General features: G+C 41.4%; 1 protein-coding gene across 1 annotated transcript in view; it reads right to left on the reverse strand.

Moving 5' to 3' along the window:
* PAK2 (p21 (RAC1) activated kinase 2) overlaps positions 1-12,880 on the reverse strand; it is a 90,487-nt gene extending 77,607 nt beyond the window's left edge. The window contains exon 1 of the mRNA XM_041726519.1: positions 12,618-12,880. The gene's annotated coding sequence lies outside the window, so the exon portion shown is untranslated. The remainder of the gene's footprint in view (positions 1-12,617) is intronic.
* Positions 12,881-13,928: the final 1,048 nt, after the last annotated feature.

Here is a 13,928-nt window from a genome sequence, read left to right on the forward strand (position 1 = left end):
CCCCTAATTTTTATTTATTTATGATAGTCACAGAGAGAGAGAGAGAGAGGCAGAGACACAGGCAGAGGGAGAAGCAGGCTCCATGCACCGGGAGCCCGATGTGGGATTCGATCCCGGGTCTCCAGGATCGCGCCCTGGGCCAAAGGCAGGCGCCAAACCGCTGCGCCACCCAGGGATCCCTATTGTTTATATTGTTGATAAGGCTTCTGGTCAACAGTAGGCTATTAATTAAATTCTGGGGTGAAAGAGTCAAAAGTAAACACAGATTTTTGTGTGTGCAGGGGATGACACCCCTAAACCCTGCATTGTTCAAGAGTCAAGTGTATATATACATTGGAGTATTATTTATTCAGCCTTAAAAAAATAATGAAGTACTAATACATGCTATATAGCAAGGATGGAAACATTATATACTATATGAAAGAAGCTAAACACAAAAAGACAAATATTTTATGATTCCACTTACATGAATCATCTAGAATAGGCAAACTCATAAGTGACACAAAGAGGTTACTAGGGGTTGGGAGTAAGGAGGAAGGGAGAGTTAGTTTTTAATGAGTATAGAGGTTCAGTTGGGGACAATGAAAAAATGGTGGGGATGGGTGTACAGCAATGTAGATGTACTTAATGCTAAAGAATTGTATACTTAAAACTGCTTAAGATGGTAATTTTATCTATTTTACAATTAAAGCAGCAATTAATCATTCAAAAACAGAAAACATTATATAAAATGATAGAAACACACCCTACAGAATTTATTATGACAATAAATAAATGTTTAAAGCATTCACTTTGAAATAGAACAAAAATAAACTATAGGGACACCTGGGTGGCTCAGTTAGTTAAGCATCCGACTCTTGGTTTTGGCTCGGGTCATGATCTCAGGGTTGTGGTATCAAGCCCAGCATTGGGCTCCACGCTCAGTGAGTTGGCTAGGGACTCTCTGCTTCTTTCTCTGCCCTTCCCCCTGCTTGTGTGTGTGTGTGTGTGTGTGTGTGTGCGCGCGTGTGCGCACTCTCTCATTCTCTCAAATAAATAAAGTCTTAAAAGAACCCATGTAATTAAAAAAAAGACAAAATGGCATGGACAAAGTTGGATAATTCATTGAAAAAAGAAATTCAGTACAGACAGGAATTTAAGTAAAATACAAGACTCAGTAAAGTATGATGATTACTGGAGTCCCTGGATGGCTCAGTTCGTTAAGCATCCACCTTCAGCTCAGGTCACAATCCCAAGGTCTGGGGTCAAGCCCTGCATCCAACTCCCTGCTCAGCGAGGAGCCTGTTTGTCTCCCTCTACACCTTCCCCCCACTCATGCTCCCTCTCTAATAAATAAATAAAATCTTTAAAAAAGTATGATTTTTATTAAGTATAATCAATAATGAAGATCTTTAGTAGCAGTAGAGAACTTATACATGCATCAAATAATACTGCATCAGAATATATGATAAAAATTATTAGAGTTGAGAGAATGAGAGACAAGCCACAGACTGGGAAAAATACCTGCAAAATATCCCAAAATATACAAAGAACTCTTAAAACTCAGCAGTATAAACATTAAGAACCCAACTGAAAAATGTGCATAACTTCTAAAATGATACCTCTCCAAAAATGATACACAGATGGAAAAGATGCTCAACATCAATCATTAGAGCACTACAAATCAAAACAATGAGATACCACTACATATCAGAATAGCTAAAATCCAAAACACTAACATCAAATGCTCACGATAACGTTGAGCAACAGGAACTCTCACCCACAGGTGATGGGAAAGCAAAATGGTATAGTCACTTTGAAAGACATTTTAGAGGTTTCTTATAAAACTAAATATACTCTTACCATAATCCAGCAATTGTGCTCCTTGGTGAGTAACTTATATCCATACAAAAACATAACACAAATGTTTATAGTAATTTTATTTATACTTGACAAAAGTGAAAGCTACCAAGATGTCCTTCAGCAAGTGAATGAATAAACAAACTGCAGTACATCTGGTCAATGGAATATATTATTCATTGCCATCAAAAGATACGTAAGAAAATGCATATTGCAAGTTGAAAAGATTACATGCTTTATAATTCCAATTACAGAACATTCTGGAAAAGGCAATACTATGGAGACAGTAAAAGCACTAGTGGCTGCCAGGAATTAGGGAGAAGGGAGGGATGAATATGTGGAACACAGGGGATATTTAGGGCTGGGAAACTGTTTTGTATGATACTGTAATGATGGATACATGTCAATATCCACCACTGATATTGAATGTGCAATATCAAGAGTGAACCCTAAACTATGGACTTTGGTTGATAATGATGTGTCAGTTTTGGCTTATCAATTAAAACAAATTACCACATATGAAGAGATGCTGATGGTGGGGGAAGGGATACAGAAGTATGGGGGAGCTTGGGTAATTAGAGACTCTGTACTTTTTACTCAATTTTGCTGTGAACCTAAAATTGCTGTATGAAGTCTATTAATTAAAAAGTTAAAAATCACCAGACATAAAAGAAACTGACACTCAACCAACATATACTTACTGCATACCCATAAGCAAAGAGAGAAACAAGAAAATGAAAGGAATCAAATAACTTCAGATAAAAGTGCTATGAAGACAGACACAAGCAGACAGACACAGAAGGGCAAGAAGTCAGATACCAGAGGTAGGTGGAGGCTACTTCAGATGACTGATCAGGGAAGACCCCTTCAAAACAATGATGTATGATGACAATATTCAGGCAGAAGAAACAAAAATGTAAAGGTCTCAATGTGAGAACAAGCTCTTAGAAACAATGCTACCTTCTTAATATTTGACAAATTAAGATTTAAAAATTAATGAAGGGGATCCCTGGGTGGCGCAGCGGTTTAGCGCCTGCCTTTGGCCCAGGGCGCAATCCTGGAGACCCGGGATTGAATCCCACGTCGGCTCCTGGTGCATGGAGCCTGCTTCTCCCTCTGCCTATGTCTCTGCCTCTCTCTCTCTCTCTCTCTCTCTCTCTCTCTCTCTCTGTGTGTGTGTGTGACTATCATAAATAAATAAAAATAAAAATAAATAAAAATAAAAATAAAATAAAAATTAATGAAGACTGGGTGCCTGGGTGGCTCAGTCAGTAAAGCCTCTTGACTCTTGATTTCAGCTCAGGATTATTAGATCTAGTCCTGAGTGGGGCTCCATGCTGAGTGTGGAGTATACCTGAGACTCTCGCTCTCTTCTCCCTCTACCCCATCTCCTGCTCACAAGTGTGCTCTCTCTCTAAAATAGATAAAATCTTAAAAAAAAAAAAAACAGTAAATTTGAAAGATAGTTTAAAAGACTATAGTCATTGACAACAATGGAAAAAAATAGAGCAAATAGAATTGTCCTAAATACCTCGAGTCAAAGAGGAAATCAAACTAGAACTACCAACTATTTGGAAAGTAATTAATATAAGAACATGATTCATGTAAATTATAGAATGCAGCCAAAACTGTACTCAGAGGCAAATTAAGAGTATTAATGTTTTAGATGCCTGGGAGGCTCAAAGGTTGAGTGTCTGCCTTTGGCTTGGGGCATGATCCTGGAGTCCTGGGATTGAGTCCCACGTTGGGCTCCCTGCATGGAGCCTGCTTCTCCCTCTGCCTATGTCTCTGCCTCTCTCTCTGCATCTCTCATGAATAAATAAATAAAATCTTTTAAAAAAATGAGTATTAATGTTTTCGTTACTAAAAAAAAAGAAAAAAAAAGGAACTAAGAATTTGAGTTAGAAAAAAATTAACAGGGGAGCCCGGGTGGCTCAGTAGGTTAAATGTTCGACTCTTGATTTTGGCTAAGGTCATGATTTCAGGCTTGTGAGATTAAGCCCTACATCAGGCTCCACACTGTGTATGGAAACTGCTTAAAATTATCTCCCTCTCCCACCTCATCCCCCAGTGCCCCCCCCCCCAAATAACTAACTAACTAACTAACTAAATAAATAAATAAATCAAGCAAGCAAGCCAGCCAGCCAGCCTAATCCCCCTCCCAAAAGAAAAGATGAAGAAAAGCAAAATAAAGCACAAAGTAGAAATCAGGGAATCAGAAAACCAACAAAATAAATCTAAAAGTGGGTTTGAAAACAACTATGCAGATGAACATTTGGCAAATCAAATCAAGAAAAATAACAAAATCACTAATAAAAGGTGGAAATAAACACCACAGATTTTAATGATATAATATTTTAAATAAGATTTTTATTTATTTATTTGAGAGAGAGCATATGCAAGAGAGAGCATGAGAGAGCACAAGCAGGGGGCAGTGGCAGAGGGAAAGGGAGAAGCAGGCTCCCCGCTGAGCAGGGAGACCAATGCTAGACTTGATCCCAGGACGCTGGGATCATGACCTAAACCCATGGCAGACGCTTAACCAACTGAGCCACATGGGTGCCCTTAATAATAAAATATTACATACATTCATGTAACAAATTTAAAAATATTTTTAAAAATTTCTGGAAAGGGTCGCCTGGATGGCTCAGCAGTTAAGCCTCTGTCTTCGGCTCAGGTCCTGACCCCAAGATCCGAGATCAAGTTCCACACCAGGCTCCTTGCACGGAACCTGCTTCTCCCTCTGCTTGTGTCTCTGCTTCCTTCTTTCTCTCTCTGTGTCTCTCATGAATAAATAAATAAAATCTTTAAGTGTAAATTATCAAAACTGATTCATAAAATAGTAAGGATTCCTCAAGTTTCTACAGAAGTAACCACAGAAGTTACCATATGGCCTGTACACTCCTATTAAAGTTCTGAGATTTTTTTTCCCTACTCTTTAAATAAATTCTGTATACTTGAGTCACGTGAGTGGGGTTTTGGTTCCTGCTAATATGTGCCTTAAGGTAACTTTGGCTATTAGAAAATTTATTAATATATGCCCTTAGTAGTAGTTAAAAGAAGAAAAACCTTATCACTTAAAGGAGTGTTATAAAAACATTTCATAAAATTCTGAAGCCATTCTTATTTTTTGTAAAGTCAGAAGAGAATTTCTCTCTAAAAAATGTCTAAAACCAACAGCTGCCATTATCCTTATTTGTAAAAATATTAGAGATATTCTAAGATAATTATCACCTCTCTTACTGAACCATGTCTTAGAAATTCTGGCCAATGTAATAAAGTCCTAAAATAGAAATAAATATTGTGACTATTGGAAAGGAAGGAAAGGTTCCTATATTTGCAGACAAGATAATGAACCCGGAAAACAAAAGTAAATAAAATTTTATTGAAGACCGGTAAAATAATAAAAATATTGAACACAAATATCTAGTTACGTCTGTGTAATTATCAGAAATAAATTAACTAAAACAAAATTATCATTTAAACAAGAAATGCAACTTAAATTATATTTTTTACTTGCCTAACAATAAAGAAATTTTATTAAACTCATTAAAAGTGATGGCTGTTTCATTGAGGATAGCAATAAAATGGGATACACACTGCTGGTGATGATAAACAGCAAACTTTTCTGAAGGATAATTTAAGACTGTTAAATGCTTCTATCTTTTCATTCAGCAATTCCACGTCTATGAAAATATTCTAAGATAACAATCAGGGATGAATAGAAAACTATTCATTATAGCATTATTTTTATATAAAATATTGGAAATAAGTTGCACATTCAGCAATAGGAAAAGAGCAAATATGACACAGCTGTACAATGAAATGTTAGGCAAATATTAAAAAATTATTTTAAGAGAATTTTTAAGAACAAGGGAAACTTTCAAGATTTACCAAGATAACAAATTATACAGAACATGATTCCAATTTTATAAAAGTAAACTATGTACACACACATACATATAAAGAAGAAAAAGTACTGGCAGGAAAGCATACCAAAATATCAACAGTTATCCATACATAATGGATTATGGGGTTAAAAAAAAAAAAGGCAACTTTATTCTTTTCAAGTACTTAATCAGGAAGGTGAAAAAAGTTCAGGAAGAAGTTACAATAGAGATACTTTATCAAACATCTAGTTCTACTTCCACTATTTTTTGTGCCAATGTAACTTGTCTTCCTTTAATAATTTGCTCTTTAGAGCACCTGAAATTTTGTTTAAATGCTTTACCCACACCTCTTCTCGCTCAGTGTTTATTATATAACAATTTTATTTCATTTATAAGCTTATAAATCACTAAATAATCTCAAAATTAAGAACAGTAATTAAAAGTTTAGAAGTTGAAAAAATACCTTAAAATACACATTATTCTCCCTCTCCCAACCCTGTATGGAGCCCAAAGCGGCTCTTGAACTCAAGACCCTGATATCGAGACCTGAACCAAGATCAAGAGTTGGATGCTTAACCAACTAAGTCACCCAGGTGTCCCAAAATATACCTTTTCTTATGAAATCAATACAAGGCCAAAATAAAACCTTTTAGCTTTCCAGAACCTATTAAACGTTCACATGGAAAAATATCATTAATATAATAGCTTGACCAGAAAGATGTGAGGAAGAACTCACTAATGTGAGTTAAAAGTGCTCTGCATGCATGTGTATGTATGTGTATCACTTTTAACCAACATTAGTGAGTTTCCTTGCACCTCTCTCTTTGATTAGTTTGAACTGGCAAAAATTGAGAAACAACTCTCATTTCCAGATTAATAACTCTTATTTTCAGCACACTGCAAATAAGGATCATGGATTAACATGCTAAGAAAATATAAAAGAAGAATATCTATATCATAGTGGAGATCAAAAAAGACTCCCAAAGAGAGCTACACTCAAAGGCAGAAATTTGAAGGATGAGGATAAAATCAGTGGATGACAAGCAATAGGAGTTAAGGCGGGGGCTCCTTTTTCCTTTTCAGATGTGATGCTGACAATAAAGCCATTATAATATTACTCCCTGAATCTCTACCATCGATTTTTTTCACAGCAACTGAAGCCTTCTAAAATTTTTTCTATACCCATGTTTGTTTGTTTTTTAAGATTTTATTTATGAGAGACACAGAGAGAGAGGCAGAGACATAGGAAGAGGGAGGAGAGAAGCAGGCTCCATGCAGGGAGCTCGATAAGGGACTCATCACCCGATGACTCCCAGGATCACACACCTTGAGCCAAAGGCAGATGCTCAACCACTGAGCCACCCAGGCGTCCCTCTATACCCATATTTCATTTTGGTAGCCAAGCTATATTGTTAAAACTCATATCTGCACCCACCATGCACACGCACAAATCTCAGAAGGATTAAGGTTAAAATACATTATTATTTTACCTCTACACCCAACATGGGGCTTGAACTCATAATCCTGAGATCAAGAGTCACATGCTCCTCCTATTGAGACAGCGAGGTGCCCCAATACAGTAATTATTAAGACTGTTTTTTGATAAAGGTGAAATGGGAAAGATCTTCATAAAGAGAAGGCTCTCATGTATGAAGAGCTTCTACAATTTGATAAGGAAGTACAGATTGATAGAGACAGCTGGACAGCAATTTGGTATACATCGAAACTTAAAATGCACATTTCAGAATCCTTTTTAGGGAAATACTTGTATACGTATGCATGTGCACAAAGATATAAGGAAGTTCAGTAAGGCTTCAGTTTTACTTGCTCAAAATTGAGAATACAGACTGTCTCTGACTTAAGGTTTGACTTAGTTTTTTGACTTTACGAAGGTGTGAAAGTGAAGTTTCTGCATTCAGTGGGAACCGTAGTTTGAATTTTGCTCTTTTCTAGAGCTAGCAATATGCAGTACCAGACTATCTTGTGACACAAAGCAGTAGCAGTAAGCCCGACAGCTCCCAGTCACGTGATCAAGACGGTAAAAAACTGATACACTTAAAACCACTCTACTTTTCACTTTCAGTACATTATTCAATAAAGTACATGAGATATTCAACACTTTAATATAATATAGGCATTGTTAAGAGGGTTCTGCTGAACTGGAGGCTAACCTAAGTATTCTGAGCACTTTTAAGGTAGGCTGGGTAAGTGGTAATGCTTCGACTTAATGCCATTTCAACTTAATAATGGATTTGTCAGGACATAACTCCCTTATAAGTTGGTGAAGAGGGATCCCTGGGTGGCGCAGCAGTTTGGCGCCTGCCTTTGGCCCAGGGCGCGATCCTGGAGACCCGGGATCGAATCCCACGTCGGGCTCCCGGTGCATGGAGCCTGCTTCTCCCTCTGCCTGTGTCTCTGCCTCTCTCTCTCTCTCTCTCTCTCTCGTGTGACTATCATAAATAAATAAAAATTAAAAAAAAAAAAAAAAGTTGGTGAAGATCTGTACATTAGTCTCGTCTTCCCATGGTTTCTCTTTCTGTAGTTTCAGTTACCAGCAGTCAACTGCCATCCTGGATTCCACTTCTGAGGTATCGTCAGAAGGTCAATAGTAAGCTACTGATATATCACACTGCCTCCATCATTCACCTCACTTCATCTCATCATGTAGGCATTTTATCATCTCACATAATCACAAGAAATGTGAGTACAGTCTAATGGATATTTTGAGATCAACCGCATTCACATAACTTTAATTATAGCATATTGTTATAACTGTTCTATTTTATTATCACTTATTGTTGTTAATCTCTTACTGTGCCTAATTTATAAACTAAACCTTATCACAGGTATGTACATGTAGGAAAAAATACAGTATATATGGGCTTCAGTCTATCTGAGGCATCAAGTATCCACTGGAGGTCTTGGAACATATTCCCTGTGAATAAGGGGGGGATTACTCCAACATAAATAACCATGAATAATTAAAGTACAATGGGCTATATCATAACGGTTAAAAAGATGAAGTGCAACTATATGTACTGAAATAGAAAAGAATATGTAATAATCAGATCTTTTATTTTTAAAAATTGGTTAAAACCACACACACAGTGCTTATTTTGAATTGCATTAAGACAACAAAATTGTTAACAGAGGGAACCTCTAAGGAATGGTTCTAGAAAGTGAGGAAAGGGCAATTTTCACTTTTTTGTTCTAAATAATTGAGTTGCTTGAACCTTTTATAAGCATGTGCTACCTTGGGATTTAAAAATAAGGAAAAAAATTTTAGTCTGTTACCTCCTAGAGCTGAGGCAAAAGTGATTTTCATCCTGTTTCTTAATAATCTTCACTACTTTCCAATTTTTCTATGAGAGATATGCATACTATTTTTTTAAAGATTTTATTTATTTATTCATGAGACACAGAGAGAGAGGCAGACACACAGACAGAGGGAGAAGCAGGCTCCCTGCAGGAGCCCGATGCGGGACTTGATCCCAGGATCCTGGTATCACAACCTGACCCAAAGGCAGATGGATGCTCAACCACTGAGCCGCCCAGGTGTCCCTGCATATTTTTTAAAATTTGAAAAACTTGCATTTTATATCAGGGGCAAAACTTTTTTCCCGTGAAAAACAATTTTTAATTTAACAGTTATAGTCTCAGAAAATTGGTCCTGAGATTCCAACCTCTCCAGAAAGCACTGTTTTTTTCTTATATACATTTTTATTGAAGCTCAATTGCCAACATATAACACCCAGTGCTCATTCCAGAAAGCATTCTTAAATCTAAGTTTGGGAGCACAATATTTGCTACAGAAGCAATGAAGGGGCACCTGGGTGGTTTAGTGGTTGAGTGTCTACCTTCAGCTCTCTTGGTGATCACGGGGTCCTGGGATCAAGTCCCACATCTGGCTCCTCACAGGGAGCCTGCTTCTCCCTCTGCCTGTGTCTCTGCCTCTCTATGTGTCTCTCATGAATAAATAAATAAAGCTTGGGGGGTGAAAAAAAAAGGAGCAATTAAGTATAAAACCTACTTTAGAATGGAATAGTAACTAAGCACTGCATTTGCAAAAAAAAATTTACCTGCATTATCTCATTTGCTTTTAAATAGCCCCATGAAATTTGTATATTATTATTATTATTATCATTATTATCAATCCCCCTTTAACAGAAGAAAACCAAGTCTTGAAAAGAGTACATGTCTTACCCAGGGTCAAGTAGAGAGTAATGATTCAAACCCAGGTCTCCAGCACCTAACCATTTGAGACACAAGGAATGGTAAGTACTATTGTACCTCGGAGATAATAATAGGCTAGAACTCTGAAATCCTACATGAATGTTCAGAAGGACTATCCTTAAGTAGGTTAGTGATCCTAAAATGAAGAACTAGTGAAAATTCTGATCACAGAAGGAAACAATCAGTATTTTCTTCAGGGCAAGGGGGGCTATTTTTCCTTCTTTTTCTGTTTCTACCCAGGTACAAGGATACAAGTGACAACTCAGATTTGTAAGTAACTTACCCACCTTCTGACTAGTCTGGAATTAGCCCTCTAACTAACTGGAAGGGCCTTTGAAAACAAACTGATCAGAATCCTGAAGCCTTAAAGCACTGAACAGGGCTTAGCTTCAAGCATAAATGAAAAGGAGAAATTTCAATAAGTCAAAGAAACTTTATACTCGAATAGCAGAATAATCGATATTGACAGAAGAAACATAGGAAGGATTTTAAAGTGCCTACTTACTTTATTTGAACAAGTTCTCTTTATTAAAAAGTATAATTGAAAGTTTATCCTTAGCTACCTGAGCCAGTTCTTTTTTTTTTTTTTTAAGTATAATTAAGAAGAAATACACACCACTGTTAACCATGCCTATTTGGAAAACTGCCTATCATAAAGATCAGAGAACCACAGGAACCCCTATTCATTTGTTTAGCAGATACACCCCCAGTACAAACTTATTGTTCCTTTATGATTTGGGGTTTGCAAGGTTAGTATTAAGTGTCACAAAGTCCAAAAGAATAACTCTCTTTTTGAATAATGGTAAACCAGGAATCAAATCCCTATGTGAAGAGGAATATCCAGTAACTCTTCCTTGGTAAAAGTACCACCCCCTTGTTGAAGAACCGGCAGAGAAACTGACATCAACAGACCGAATTTCACACTCCAACATTTCCATACCTTAGCCCCTGTGGCCCACAACACCTCTCAAATTAAGGAGAAATGACACCGTCAAATGCTAACAGTATTACATACAGCTCAGTACTCAGTCACTTAGGGAAAGTTGGGAGGATCCAGTGAAAACAAAATACCCTGAATGTAGATCAACCTCTTTACCAAACCCTGAAGTGGGCTTAGGGTCTACATATATCACAGCTCAAAAACATTTTAAGGTTCGTTTTTCATACGGGAAATCCGTATTCTTGGCTAAGTGATAGCTAGAAAGGCCTAAAAGCCAAAGATGAAAGAGCTGCCTCAAATCAAGACCCCATATTAACAGAACACGAACAAAGTTTTCAAATTCATAGGTCTACGCGTATATAGATTTTCCGCATATACATAAAAGTCATTTAGAAGTTACGGGACGCCTGGGTGGCTCAGCGGTTGAGCGTCACCAGCCTTTGGCTCGGGGCGTGATCCCGGGGTCCTGGGATCGAGTCCCGTATGGGGCTCTTTGCGTGGAGCCTGCTTCTCCTTCTGCCTTTCTCTCTCTCTCTCTCTCTCTGTCATGAATAAATAAAAAATCTTTAATTAAAAAAAAAAAAAGAAGTTAAGTGCGTGTTTTAGAAATGCCACAGAGCTTCTGGCAAAGTCGACAAGTTCTAACCTGCTTTAAGAATCACTACTCAGGGCAGCCCCGGGTGGCTTGGCGCTTTAGCGCCGCCTTCAGCCCAGGGCGTGACCCCGGGGTCCTGGGATCGGGTCCCACGTCGGGCTCCCTGCGTGGAGCCTGCTTCTCCCTCAGCGTTTGTCTCTGCCCCTCTCTGTGTGTCTCTCATGAATAAATAAGTAAAATCTTACAAAAAAAAATGACTACTCACTGCCTTCACCCCAATCTAATTTCACCGAACGTAATTCTTCCGGGTGACCCCACGAAAACAAAACGCCCGAGCAGATCCTCGTACACCTCCATATCCTGCCTCCTTCTAAGGGCGGAAGAGCCCGACAGAGCAGGGGAAGAAACGTGACGCGCACAACCTCGGCCCAAAACACGGCTCGCCGGGGTCTAATTTTAGGCCCAACCGTTCCGATGCGTCTTCGCCAAAGAGGCTAAAAAGAAAACGAGTGCAGGTAACGCGCGGAGGGGAGGGAGCAGCCACACGGCCGGGAGCGGGCAGGACCTACGCAGGCGGAAAGCGACGGCGCGGCGGGCGGGCGGCCGGGAGCGGCGGGCTGAAGCGAAGGCGCGAGGAGGGCGCAGCCCCGCGCCGCCCGCCGCGGGGGCGACTGCAGCTGAGGGACGCGGTCAAAAGGTCGCGCCCGCCGACGGCCCCGCGGCCACGTCGCGGGTGCGTGCAGTTGTCCTGAGGGAAGCCAGGCGCGGGGAAGGGCCAACCTTGCCCCAGATTACCGGGAGCCGCGGAGGATCCGGAGGCCCGGGGTGCGGCGAGGCCTCACGCGCTCCGACAACGAGGCGTCCCCACCGACGCGCGCGCCGAGGCCCGGAACCCCGAGACCTGACGGGGACGCTGAGGTGCGCGGCGGCGGGAGGGCGCCCGCGAGCGGGCAGGGCCGGCGCCAGAGGAGCCGGGCCGGGCCGCGCCTGCCGCCGAGCGAAGCCGCCCTCGGGAGCAGACAATGAGCCGCCGCCCCAGGCCCGCGGCTCCGGCGCGCAGGTGGCGGCCGCCGGCGGGCCGCGGAGGACGGGGAGCGCGCCCCGGCCGCCCTGCACTTACCCGGGCGCCGAGAGGTCCCCGCCCCAGCGAGGCGCCGCGTCCGAACTCCCGGCGGGCTCCGGAGCCGCCCCGGGCAAGCGCCGGCGCGGGGCGAGCGGGAGGCCAGGCGGCCAGGAGCGCGGCCGCGGCGAGCGTAGGCCGGGCGGCAGCCGAACCCCCGGGCGCCGGGCGGGGAGGCTGAGAGCCTTCGGCAATGGCGACGGGCCGGGCCGGAGGGGAAGCGGAACAGCCGCCGCCGCCGCGCGTGGCCAGCCTGGGGGAGGGCGCCGGCGGGCGGGGCGGGGGCGGGGCCAGGACACCGCCCCTCGCCGGCCGGGGCTCGCGCGGGGGCTGCCGGGAGTTGTAGTTTGGACGCGCAGCCCGCCCGCCTCGCTTTCCCTCGCGCTCGTTTTTTCTTCTTGGCGGCGGAGGGCGTGGCGGGGGGTGGGCGGTGTTCTGAGAATCAGCCCCTCATTTAATTTAGCGTTGTCTCCATTCAGGTCTGCGCCAAAGACGCTGACCCACACGCTGCTATGTGAATCTGTTTCAGGACTCTTATTTCTGGAAATTCATCCCTTATCCATTTTGCATTTTATTTACAAGCTCTTACTATGTTTTGCTGCTAAAATCCCACCTCCTTGAAAATTAAGGCCTTCATTTTTTTTTTTTTTAATTTATTTATTCATGACAGACACAGAGAGAGGCAGAGACACAGGCAGAGGGAGAAGCAGGCTCCATGCAGGGAGCCCGACGTGGGACTCGATCCGGGGACTCCAGGACCACGCCCTGGGCCGAAAGCAGCGCCAAACCAGCTGAGCCACCCGGGCTGCCCGGCCTTCATGTTTTATCGAACATGTTTATTTAATCATGTTCATTAATGTATTCACTAATTCTACAAACACTTGAGCATCTAAAATGTATGATATTCAGGCATCAAGGATACAGGGTGAACATGAGTCACTTTGCCTTTGTAGAGCTTAGAAATATGCAAGCACAATAATTAAACTAATGATATCTGGTATGAGAAGATAACTGGGGAGATTATTTTGGATTGGGAGGCCAGAGAAAGAATCTTTAGGGAGGCAACATTTAAGCTGAGAACAGGAGAGAGACAGGAGACACTCCTAGGAGATACCATTACAGACAGAAGGAAGAAAAGGGCTTGCTTGCTATGATCAGTTAAGACGAACTGTGCAGCTTGAGCTCGGTGCAAGAGTAGCATACTGTGAAAAAACACTAGAGTAGACAAGATTCAGGTCAAGGAGGATCTTGAATGCCATGCTAACGAGTTTGGACTATTACAGCGTTTCAAGCAGGAAAGTGAAGTTATCT

Source organism: Vulpes lagopus, chromosome 1, assembly GCF_018345385.1.
Source record: "Vulpes lagopus strain Blue_001 chromosome 1, ASM1834538v1, whole genome shotgun sequence".
In the NCBI taxonomy this organism is placed as follows: Eukaryota; Metazoa; Chordata; class Mammalia; order Carnivora; family Canidae; genus Vulpes; species Vulpes lagopus.